Below are 11,922 nucleotides of genomic sequence, written 5' to 3' on the forward strand. Positions count from 1 at the left end.
TGCTGACACATTGCAAGCCTCACACTTCATCCATAGTTTTAAGGATCCCCTTGAACCGTGGAAACGTGAGGGAAGCGAGAGGAAAGAGGCGGTGGGCGGCTCTGGCAGCAGGTGTTTTCATCAGGGGAGACCAGTTCTGCTGGGCCGCATCCCCATCACCCTTCAGACTGATGAGCTCTAAAGAAGGGATTTGCTCTACAGTGTGTCAGTTAAATGTAGTAATCATTTTTCTTCGAAGGAAAAAGAGGCAGTAAGCAGCACGTGCTCACTCACCAGCATTACAGCTTTTGCTCCCTGATCACAATAGATTTGGGCTGATTTCCTATTTTCAGCAATCAGTGATGGGAGGAGAGGGAGCCATTAGCAGGTGCCCTAGTTGACCTTCAGCTAAATTATCGTCCCTTTCCCCTCCTGCCTTTCTTTCAATACAAGGAGAAGGGGTGAGGGGCGGGGGGAGAGTAGCTCTCCATTAAAAAAAAAAAAAAAAAAAGGAAAAGGAAAAGGAAAGGAAACAGGTGCATGGTCAGAGCTGTCTAGCAAAGGGATATAATTGATGGTGACAACAGCATTCTTAATCTGACAGCTGTTTTGGTTGTTTCATCCCTTTGTGTCATAGAATAGGAAAATAATTTATTAGAGCTATTCATGTCAGAGATAGTCAATAAATATCAGTTGGACTATAAGTATATGGGATATTGCTTGAAAAAAAGGAGGATTTTTTGTTTTTTTAACTTTTTTTTAAATCTGTAATGTTAAAGGCAAAGGTGCAGTCTAGTCAGCTTTGGCATCCCAACACAGTTCCTGCAAGTAGTTTTTCCAAATAAAGCACTGCAACCAAATGACAATCAGCAGATTTCAAATACATCGTTTTTGACTCTTGCTCTGTCAGAGATGGCCTATCCAAAGAGAAGATGGAGATCAGAAATATTGAAAGCTCAGTTCAATGTCATCCCAAATAAATATCTCTCAGGCTGTGCAAATTAGTTACCAGTAAGTACAGTTTGAAACTTAGATAGAAGTACATTACTTTCCAACAATTGGTATTGAAAATAAAGCTACTGACAAATAGAGCCATTTATGGAGATTGGATGTTCTCTTGTTATAACTTTTGGTGCATTTTATATCACTTGGGGAAGACTTAGAAGTGTTTTTCAGTCGTGCTGTGTAAGATGAATTCTTCCTAATAGCCTACCTCATTGTTATTACACATGAGTTCAGCATGAGTAGTCAAGGAGGTAATATCACTGCTAATGGCACTCAGTGCTAATGGGTATTGGGGTAGCTTAGGTTAACATAAAAAGCAGTTAGGTAAAGTGTGGGGCAGGCCACAATTAATCTCAAGTAGAACCCAAATAAAGACAAAGACCATAAACATCAATAATTCTCTAGTAGTTCAAAGGAAGAAAAGTTGAGAATTCTTTTTTTGTTAAATAGTTTTAACTGCAATATGGAAAATCCCCATATCATTAAGTTCTTGATGTCAATTGACCTATAATAAGTCTACCTCCTGATGCTCATTACACATAATGATCATCTCTGTGAACTTTCTAAGTTGATTGCTAAAAGTTGAAATCAAGCTATAGATTAAAAGACGATCAATATTCTATAGGTTTTCATTAATGCATTTTATAAAGGCAACATCTTTTGTTTTCATAAAATGTTCGATACATATACATTTTATATATAGTATATATAAATTTATATATGCTCAAATTACAAAGCAGAATTATAAAAAAAAAAAACCATGAACCCATTACTCCACTTAAGAAGCAGAACATTACCAGTACTGTTGCAATTTTCTGAGAGTTCCCTCTCCATTCTTATCCCTCTGCCCCAGCTAATTGCTATCCTGATATTGTTGGTTTGCATGTTTTTTAAAAATTTCCATCCACTTTGTTATTCATTTCTTCATTACCTTTATGGTTTCCCATGCACGTATGTATGTGTCCCTAAACAATATACTGTTTGGCTTTATACTTTATAAAATATGTAATACTGTGTATATTCTTTTGTTACTTATTTTTAACTTAGTTGTTATTTTATCCAAGTTTCACAAACACATAAAGTAGCTAATAGCATCCCGTCTTGATATAAAAAACATCAGTTTCTACCCAACACTCACCACAATTTTCTGCTCCCTGGAGGCAATTGCATTCAACTTTCTCAATGGATTTTTTAAAATACTTACCTCAATATCTTTACATAGTATGCTTATTTTGGTACTAATTGGTTTTTTTCAAATTTAGAAAATACCTATTTTCTTCTCTCTTTGGAATACGAGAATTTCACTCTCATATATTTCCCACCTTCCCCCTCCTCTCAGCAGGGTTAGATCATATTTTGGGTAGATCATTAGCTGGAGTTTACATAATTATGACTGTATGAACACTATTCACAGCCTAGCCATGTGGTACAACATGATACTACAATTACTTTTTTTTGTTTCAGTGCAACGTTGGGCTTTCCCTAACATTAACAATTAACTTTTGTTTGATTCATTTATTTTTCTATATGACCATCATGAATTTAATTCCCAAATGTTCCCCAGTTGTGTAAATCTCCTTTCACAATGTTCAAGCCTATTAAGCAGTCTGTTATCTTTACCATCTTGAAGAAATCTTCTGACCTGTTCCAATCTGGATGGCTGTGTTAGTCTGTTTTCATGCTGCTAATAAAGATACACCCAGGGTAATCTGTAAAGGAAAAGAGGCTTAATGGGCTCACAGTTCCACGTGGCTGGGGAGGCCTCACAATCATGACAGAATGTGAAAGGTACATCTTACATGGCGGCAGTCAAGAGAGAATGAGAGCTAAGTGAAAGGGGTTTCCCCTTATAAAACCACCAGCTCTTGTGAGACTAATTTACTACCTTGAGGACAGTACGGGGGAAACTGCTCCCATGATTCAGTTGTCTCCCATGGGGTCCCATTCAAAACACATGGGAATTATGGGAGCTACAATTCAAGATGAGATTTGCATGGGGACACAGCCAAACCTTATCAACAGTCAACAGCTGTCATTAGGGATCTCCCTTCACAGTCACTCTAGGGACTCCCTTTGTGTTTTTGCTGCATTGGATATCCTGTTTCCTGGGTTCCAGGTTTTTCTTTCTCTTGTTTTACAACCTTGTCTTTCTGAAACACGTGCCAGTAGCTTTGTAGGAAAGGATGATAGATGATTAAATTTTTGATATGTGAATGTCTAAATGTGACTTTATTGGCTGGTTGTAGGATTGTAGGTCGAAAATTCTTTTTTTTTTTTTTAACAGCCACAATAGTTTATTTACAATTTAACTCTTTATAAGATATTTACAAGACAACCAATTTTACACATCAGAAATGGTATCAAAAGTTATGAATTACAACACAGACAACAATATGAAATGGGCATAAAACAAAGCTGAAGTAGACAGACAAGCAATTTTTTTTAATTTATTAACACTAGCTTAAACCTTGTTAAAGAAAAACAAACAACTATGTTTTAGGAGAACTGCAGGGCCTTAAGTTGAAGATTGAATTCACAGTGTTGTATCCCATGTAGGGAAAAATAAGACTAATTTTCCCCCCACACTCTAACACACTGTAATTTTGCACTTGGAACTTTGCTAATCTACTGTCCAACCTCCTTCTCAAAAAGTCAAATCAAAGGAGAATTAACCTAGAAGAGGGGACAACAAAATAAGAGGTCCTCAGGGAGAGGGAGAACCAAGGAAACAGAGTCTACTTAAGTCTGGCCAGATAGCACCTCGTGGATTCTTCTCAGTCTACTTCAAGTCAGAAACCGGGGAGTCCCCTGGGTAGGGCACAAACATAATGGTTAAATTTGCTAACTCATACCCAAAATTAGGAATCCGGTAGGTCGAAAATTCTTTCCCTTGGGAATTTAGAAAACATCTACTTCCAGTCTTGCTATTGAAAAGTCCAATATTTCTGTACTTTGATTCTCTGTATGAAAGTTGTGTTTTCTTCTCTGTAAGTTTGTAGATCTTTGTTGCAAATTATCTGAAATTTCTGGCAATGTGCCATTGAAAAAGGGGCTATTTTCACCCATTCCGCTGGGTATTTGGTGAGACTTTCAACCTGGAAAATCATGTTGTTCAGTTCTGAAGAATTTTCCTTCCACTATTTCATAAATATTTTTCTTCTGTTTGGTTTCTCTGATCTGCTTACGTTGGGCCTCCTGGTATAATTCCTGCATTTTCTTAGTTTTTTTATTTCCTAATTTCTATCCCTTTGTCATTTTTTTTCTATTTTCTGGGAGACTTTTTCAACTTAATCTTCTTATCCTTCAATTGAGCTTTTCATTTGTGCCATAAAAGCCTTTGCTTTTTCCAAGAGCTCCTTCTTTTCTTGGAGTATTTGTTTGTTATAGCATCTTGTTTTTATTTAACAGATGCAGCTCTACATGTTTCTAAAGATATGAATTATATTTTTTAAGTTTTTTTCTAGCATATTCTCTGCATGCTCTAAGTTTTCATTTTTCTTTTTGTTGCGTTGATCTTTGTCTTTCACATATAATGCTTTCCTCAAAGCCTAAAGATCTTTTTCTGCCTGCTCATCTTTGAAAGTGGTGTGCTAAATAGAATTACAATTAGAATTCTAGTTGAATGTGTTATAAATATATTTCCCAAATTTATGGTTTGTCTTTTTGCTTTCTTTATTCTGTCATTCCATGAACAGACTTTCTTAATTTTAATATAGCATTTTTTTTCCTTTAGGTTTTTTGCCTTTCACTTCTTGTTTAACAAATGTCTCTTGATCTTCTCGTCATAAAGATGTTTTCCTGTGTGGTCTTTTAAAAGTCTCATACTAATAGTTGTGATTCTTTAATTCACCTGCAATTAAATATTGTATATGGTGAGAGATAGGCATCCAATTTCATCCTTTTCTCATATGGATAACCAGCTGCCCCTGCACCGTTTACTGAAAAGTCCATTCTTTCCTCTACTGGTTTCAGTGGCAAAAATGTCATAACTCAAGTTTGTAGTCGTGTCTGTTTCTGGGATATCTATTCTATTTCATCGTTCTAATTGACAATTTCTGTATCACCTTTATATAGTTGTATGAGACTTGATATTTAATAAGGACAGGTTTCCCCCACCTTATTCCTCACCTAGAATAGCATTCTGAAAATAAAGGGGAGAAAAATCTCCTAATGTGAAAGAAATGATGAGCTTAACTTCATTCATTCATTAAGAATGTATTAAGTACCTACCATATTTCAGACAAGGTCTAAGAATTGAAAAATCAATAAGAAAAAAATCCCTGCCCCAAAGGAACAAACAACCTAGGAGGGAAGGCTGATAAAGAATTACACTTTAATTCTATTATGAGCAAGAATAAAGGATACATAAGAAACTGCACAGAGAGAATGGAAATAATTATGCCCAGGGATCATTAGGAAAGTCTTTCCAGTAAGTTGTAGTTTCACCTTGGTCTGAAGACATAAATTGGCATTTTATAGGAGAGAAAGGGAAAGGAATTCCAGGCAGGGGAAGCTCCATAGAGATATGAAAGTGCATGATCTGTTTCCTAACAAAGGATCACACAAAGGAGATTAGGGTGGAAAGGAAGTTATGGCCAGACAGGGGTGGGCCTTGTCTGCCCCGCTGAGATGTTTGAACTTTATACTGAAGACAGAAGTAGACGCAGAGGATTTGCAGTCGAAAGGCAATGACACTCTTGTCCTGTATTTGATGATGTAAAAGCAGAGAAAAGCAGGGCCTAGGGAGGGCACTATGTACGGGAAGCCCAGTTTGGAGGCTGCTGCATTCTCCATGGGAGAGATGCTGAGGTCTGAGCTTATGCAGGAGTCAAGAGAAAGGAGAGACGTAACAACAGGTCAGAAGACATTAAAAGGGAAATAGAACAGGGCATGGTGAGAGTTGTCGTTAGATGTAAGGGAATGGGTAGAGTAAATGACAATAGTTGCTAGCTTGGGTAACTACACAGATGGGGACATGACTCACTGACCTTTGGAAGCGACAGGTGCTGTGCAGAAGGAATACCACAAGGTGTTTGGCAGAGACAAGGGACAATCCATGACTTCCAGTTTGATCAAGGCATGTGAATGGAGAGATAGGTAGGCAGTTGGAGGCATAGGTTTAGAGCTGAAGAGTTATCCACCACCCAAACCTAAATCTCCAGTGCCCTCTCGTTAGGCCATTTGGAATAACCTGGATCCTCAAATATGTTAAACTCTTTGTCCACATCCCACAGCTGTTAAGGACAGATTTTCCAGATAATTGTACTCCGGGTTTTAGAGTATTCACGCTTTGTGCATTTTCAGCTTTAAGACATATATAGGACAATACCTTACTCTGCTTTTCATGGGGAGGCTGGGGGAAAGGGGGGACCAGCTCAATGAAGTTCTAGGGACTTAGTAATGAAAGAGGTGCTACCGTGGAAAGAGTTGAGTATCAATTCCTCAACACTTAGAGTCTCCTCCGCAGTGAGAAGAAGAGAGGTGGCATTTACCTGTATACCTAGCCCTTCATCTCCTATAGATGCTTTACCAGCCTGCTTTAGAGGACCTTTGGGGGCCCTGAACGCATCATGGAGAGAATGATAGTGGGACGAGAAAAAGCACTTGGAGTGCATGAAGGCAAAGGGGTTTGTTTAGTTAAATCCTGGTTTATTAATAAAGGTTTCTATTGATCGCCATTATGCATTGAATTTTAAAAGGGCCCAGCCTGATCTGGGTTGAACTGCATCCCCTTCCCCAAATGCCCATTTTGAAGTAGCCCCCGGTACTTAGCGTGTAATCTTACTAGGAAATAGGTTGTTGCAGATGCAGTTACTTAAGGTGAGGTCATATGAGGAAGTAGGGTGGGCATCTAATCCAATATAGCTGGTGTCATTATAAAAAGGGGAAATTTGGACACAGCCAGGAAGGCAGGGAAAATGCCTGTGAGCACAGGCAGAGATGGGGTAATGCATATACCGGCCAAGAGATGCCAAAGGTTGCGAGCCAACCACAGGGAGCTTAGGAGAGAAGCATGGAACAGATTATCCCTCACATCCCTCAGCAGAAATCTGCCTTGCCAACACCTCCGTTTCAGACTTGAGACAATAGCTTTCTGTTATTTAAGCCACCCAATTTATGGTATTTTGTTAGGGGAGCCCTAGCAAACCAATATTTAGCCTATGTCCTAAAGAAGGAGGAAGGGAATGGTGAGGTTATTATTATCCATTCATAAAAGCAGAAATGACAACTTTCTAACAGAATAAAATTAATCATTCTTAGATTATCCACTTTATAGCCTTCTGATTCCTAAAATTGTAATTGCCATGTGTAGTAATAGAAATGGAGTGAAAAAAAGGTCTGATGGGAACATGTTCTTTCCATGAGTGATGTACATTACACTGATAGATGGTTGATGGATATATTTGAGAGAATGAGGCCCTGTTCTAGTAAAACAGACTCAGACCTGCATATAATCTAAACATATTGGTGCCAAGGGCCCAATACATAAAGCTTCTGCTTTGACATTAAACTGATGCATGTGTTTAAAACGTACTAAAGGCAAATGTTCAAAAATAATCTTAGACCAGTTTTCTATTCATAAAGAGGAGGAACCCATATATTTTGCCCCTGCATAGCTACAATCAGAATTGAATGTGAAATACCAACCATACTGGAAGGTGAAATTGACAATGAAATAACTATTCTCTATTCTCAAGGTTCAAGGGAGGGAATTGAAAGATCACAAGTTTTGGAGTCAGATGGAGCTGGGTTCTGTTCCACTTGTACTACCTTCTACTTATGTGACCTTAATCAAGTCATTTAACCTTCTAAGATTCTATTTGATTGCCTGGAAAATGGGGAAGATTTTCCATTTTCCATTTTCTCCCCTCAGAGAACTGGTCTGAGGATTAAATGAGATAATATTGGTAAAGTGACCAGCAATATGCCTGGTAATATACTCAATAATAATGTTCAATAAATGGTGGCTGCAAATTTCATATTTGTCTCAATTAGTATTGGATGCAATTGTTCTGCATTCGGGCACAAATCACTTTGGCAGTTCTGGACTAGGAGATCCACTTACTGGTATCTAAATGGGGATGACCATGGTGAAGCCTAGAAGAATCACTGAATTGCTACTAACATGTCCCCTTTTCTTTTCTTCCTTCTTTTCTTAACCGCAGTACATATCTAGATTGTGAACTGAAGCCCAAGAGTACAGCATACACTTGGGTTTGATTCAGCCTCTCTTAAAGTTCATCCAAGTGAATCTTCAGTCAAAAAAAACTCTTATTCTGAAGGACAAATTAAAATAAACTAGACCCTGTTCAAGAAAAGGTGATTCAGAGATAAAGTTTTGGAGAATGGAGACTGCACAGCAGGGTCTCCTTAGCTTGAAGGCAGTCTTTCTTTCACTCACCTGAATGTAAGCCATGCCTTTAAACTCGATTCCAATCAGTGTAGTCTCTGTGTGTAGTCTCTGAAAACGGTGGGCTGGGAAAACTGGAAATACAAAGTAGGCAAAAGGTTTGAAGGAGAAAAGCATGTCTCTCCTGATCATCTCCAGTACATCCCTGGGCAGACTTTTTCTGCAAGGAAAATAGCTATGCTCCATTCTGATTTCCAGTCAGCAGACTGGAAATTATGCCAGGTAGTTTGGGGTTTAAGATAACGATTTCATGGGGAAGGAACTAGCCAACCAACTCATTTGATGTCAAGGCACCACTTATTGTAGGGTTGTGCAGTGAAGCTTCTGATACAAGTGCCCTCTTGCCATCGGGCAGCTCCAGTTCTCAAATGCCCCTTTGGTGTTTGAACTCTGTCAATTCAGCGTTGCCATGTGTTTTCCTGTAAAGAGGTTAATACTTTCTTGTTTGAATCTAGTGAAATACTCCAGGTAACATCCATCCATCCCCTTCTGCCGACCGTCTCTACCCCCATGTCCCCTGCTGTAACTGCCCATTAATCAGCCCTGAGCTTGCCAATAGGAAAATGCATCCACGGGACTGTGCACTCAATGGAATTAGAACAAATTAGCCTGTGATGTGCAGGGACAGGCTCAGGTTGAGGGACAAGCCTGGAATGCACAACTGGGTGGACAGAACACCCTTTAGCAGAAGGGGCTTCAGCAGAGCTGTGGATGTAAAGCATCCATTTGTCTCGTACAGAGACAAAACGAAATCAGAGCTGCTTAACGAATTAAATAAAATACAACTAGGATAGCTTTTACATTTAGCACTGCAAAACCAGAGGAACTTAGACAACTGAAGAGCTAGACGGGACCTTACGCATATCTTATCTACGTTACTTACTTTATAGATGAATAAACTGGAGTCCGCCCTGGGAAAGTTACCATGTATAAGGTCACACAGGACTAAAACCCCACTCTCCTCCTTCCTAAGGAAATTGATCCAGGCTATCAGTATAGGAAAGAGTTCATTCCAAGCACAGCATGTCTAGATTCTAATGTTGCCTTGTAAGCAAGTTATCCATCTGCTTGCCCAGTGACAGAGGCCCTCCTTGACACAGGAGGTACAGACTTAACAGAGCAGGTCAGGGCCCTGTCTTAGTTTCTCCCTTTCCTCTTCTGTAACAGGGCACTTATAGTACATGAAGAGCCGGGAAGTTCTTTCCTCCCCTACAGAGGGATTTCAGGTTCTGTCCTCATCTGCTAGAATCTGGGCTATACAACATCCCCAGCACCTAACACATCGTGAAGGGGCACATTTTAGACTCCCAGAAAACCAGCTGGTTGTCGTTTCTCTCATGTAATAACATGTGGTGGGTGAAATGGCCAGAAAGAAAGGTGACCTAATGACTCACAGTCAGGAAGGCAGTGGATGCGCTCTGCTGATAAGCAGCTTACTGGCGACACTGTGATCCTTCTTTCCTGGGGGTCTTCAAAAAGGCCACCATCACGGCCGGGCGCAGTGGCTTATGCCTGTAATCCCAGCACTTTGGGAGGCCGAGGTGGGCGGATCACTTGAGGCCAGGAGTTCAAGACCAACCTAGTCAACAAGGCGAAACCTCGTCTTTACTAAAAATACAAAAATTAGCCAAGCGTGCTGGTGCACACCTGTAATCCCAGCTACTCGGGAGGCTGAGGTAGAAGAATCGCTTGAACCCAGGAGGTGGAGGCTGCAGTGAGCCAAGATTGTGCCACTGCACTTCAGCCTGGGCAACAGAGCAAGACTCTGTCTCACCAAAACAGAACAAAACAAAAAAGCCAGTATCACTAACAATTATTTGTCTTGATTATTAAAGCTCTATCTGGAGTTGGAGAGTGGAATGGATGGATGATACTATTAAGCTCCTGAGAAACTTGAGAATAAATTTCTTTTATGTTAAAGAGAGAGGTTATTAGGGGTGCAGTGACCTCCAGAGGGCCTCCGCAGCTGGAAAAGAAGGCACAAGGTCAGGCCCCTGGGGCTAGTGGACCGCAATGCCAGCTCTGTGTCTCCCTGCCAGCCCTCTTTACCTGGCATTTCCAGCTGCCACTTTCAGATTTCTCAGAGGTTGGGGTAACCATTCTTAAATACATTTACTTGGAGTACAAAATCAAGAACATCCACATCTGTCCTTAGGACCCTCTCTCCTCTGTCACCACACGATTGGTGAGTAGCCCTGTTTCTGGACCTCTGCTTATTTCACTCTGTGATGTAGATCACTTATTTACATGCTTGTCTCCTAGGAGACAGGAAAGCTTTTGAGAAATTATATGATAATAGTTCACCGTTCGCACCCGTTACTTATTATAGACTGCCGCACTTTGTGTAATTTTACTTCCTCTTAAAAAAGAAATTCAATTCTACTATGTGAAGGATTTGAATGGAATTTTAAAATCTACTCTTATTATATTTACAATCTACTCTTAGATTTTAAGTATTTGTTAGAATACAACCCTGCTGTTTAACACTGCCCAAAATTACACAGAAAAAAACAGAAGTTTTTGGCAGGTGGTTTGTAACATTTATTACTGGAAGAGCCTTATTGTGACAACTTAATTCTTTCATACAGGTAGCAACAACTTCCAGCAGTCACCAGGATGGTAAAGGAACTAGGGACTGTCTTATATGTCCATATGTGGGCTGAATCTTTGAGGATCAACATTCTACCTACCACCCAGCCACACTGCAGCTTGCAGCGTGGAAAACTATTCCAGCTAGCGGCTTGCTGGGCACAGGAGTCGTTGCCACTGGCTCTCACGTGCATGGCCCAGTGGGTGAGAGACTCCATAGAGTTTGCACCCCAGGCAGGCCCGTCACTTGTCTCACACTAGTCTCAGCCCTGATCCTATGTTAATTTTGAGCCCTCTATTCTCATCTTGTGCAGTCTCACCCTCATTACAACATCTAGTGCAGTGGTCAACATTGCCTGGGGACTTCTTATAAATGCAGATTCTCAGGTCTCAGCTCAGACTTGCTGAATCAGAAATTCTGAGGGTGGAGTCCAGCTATCTGTATTTCCCTCTAGGTGGTTTTGATGCAAGCTTGAGTTTCAAAGCCACAGGTCTAGAGATGGGGGAGGTGGGTATTGATTGTTGATACAGATTGGGGCCTGGCATGATGGCTCCTGCCTGTCATTCCAGTGCTTTGGGAGGCTGAGAACCAAGGATGGCTTGAGGCCAGGAATCTGAGGTTACAGTGAGCTATGATAGAGCCACTGCAATTCAACCTGGGCAACAGAGCAAAACTCTGTCTCTAAAAAAAAAAGAAAGAAAATAAAAAGCAGCCTGTCCAGTTTTCTGACTGTGAATCTTCGGATTGCCTCTCACCTCATCAAGTAGTCCCCAAAGTGCAGCCTGAGAACAGCTGGTACCTCTCACCCCCTGCCTGGCTCAGGTTTCTGGAATATGGTAACCCCCCATCACCGCCAGTTTCAGAGCCTTAAGCTCCCAGTTGTCCGGGAGGGAGGTCCGGATATGTAAAGAATATGAGAAAAACTGAAGTTTAGTCT

The 11,922-nt window shown here is 40.4% G+C and overlaps 1 long non-coding RNA gene across 1 annotated transcript; it reads right to left on the bottom strand.

The window, feature by feature from the left end:
- Positions 1-3,244: 3,244 nt before the first annotated feature.
- LOC129060100 (uncharacterized) lies at positions 3,245-10,620 on the bottom strand. Its single transcript, XR_008526525.1, has 3 exons — positions 10,445-10,620; positions 8,387-8,469; positions 3,245-4,834 (listed from the first exon to the last, which is right to left on the bottom strand). It is a non-coding gene; the product is annotated as an uncharacterized LOC129060100 (long non-coding RNA).
- Positions 10,621-11,922: the final 1,302 nt, after the last annotated feature.

The sequence above is a fragment of the Pongo abelii genome, chromosome 5, assembly GCF_028885655.2.
Source record: "Pongo abelii isolate AG06213 chromosome 5, NHGRI_mPonAbe1-v2.0_pri, whole genome shotgun sequence".
NCBI classification, from domain to species: domain Eukaryota; kingdom Metazoa; phylum Chordata; class Mammalia; order Primates; family Hominidae; genus Pongo; species Pongo abelii.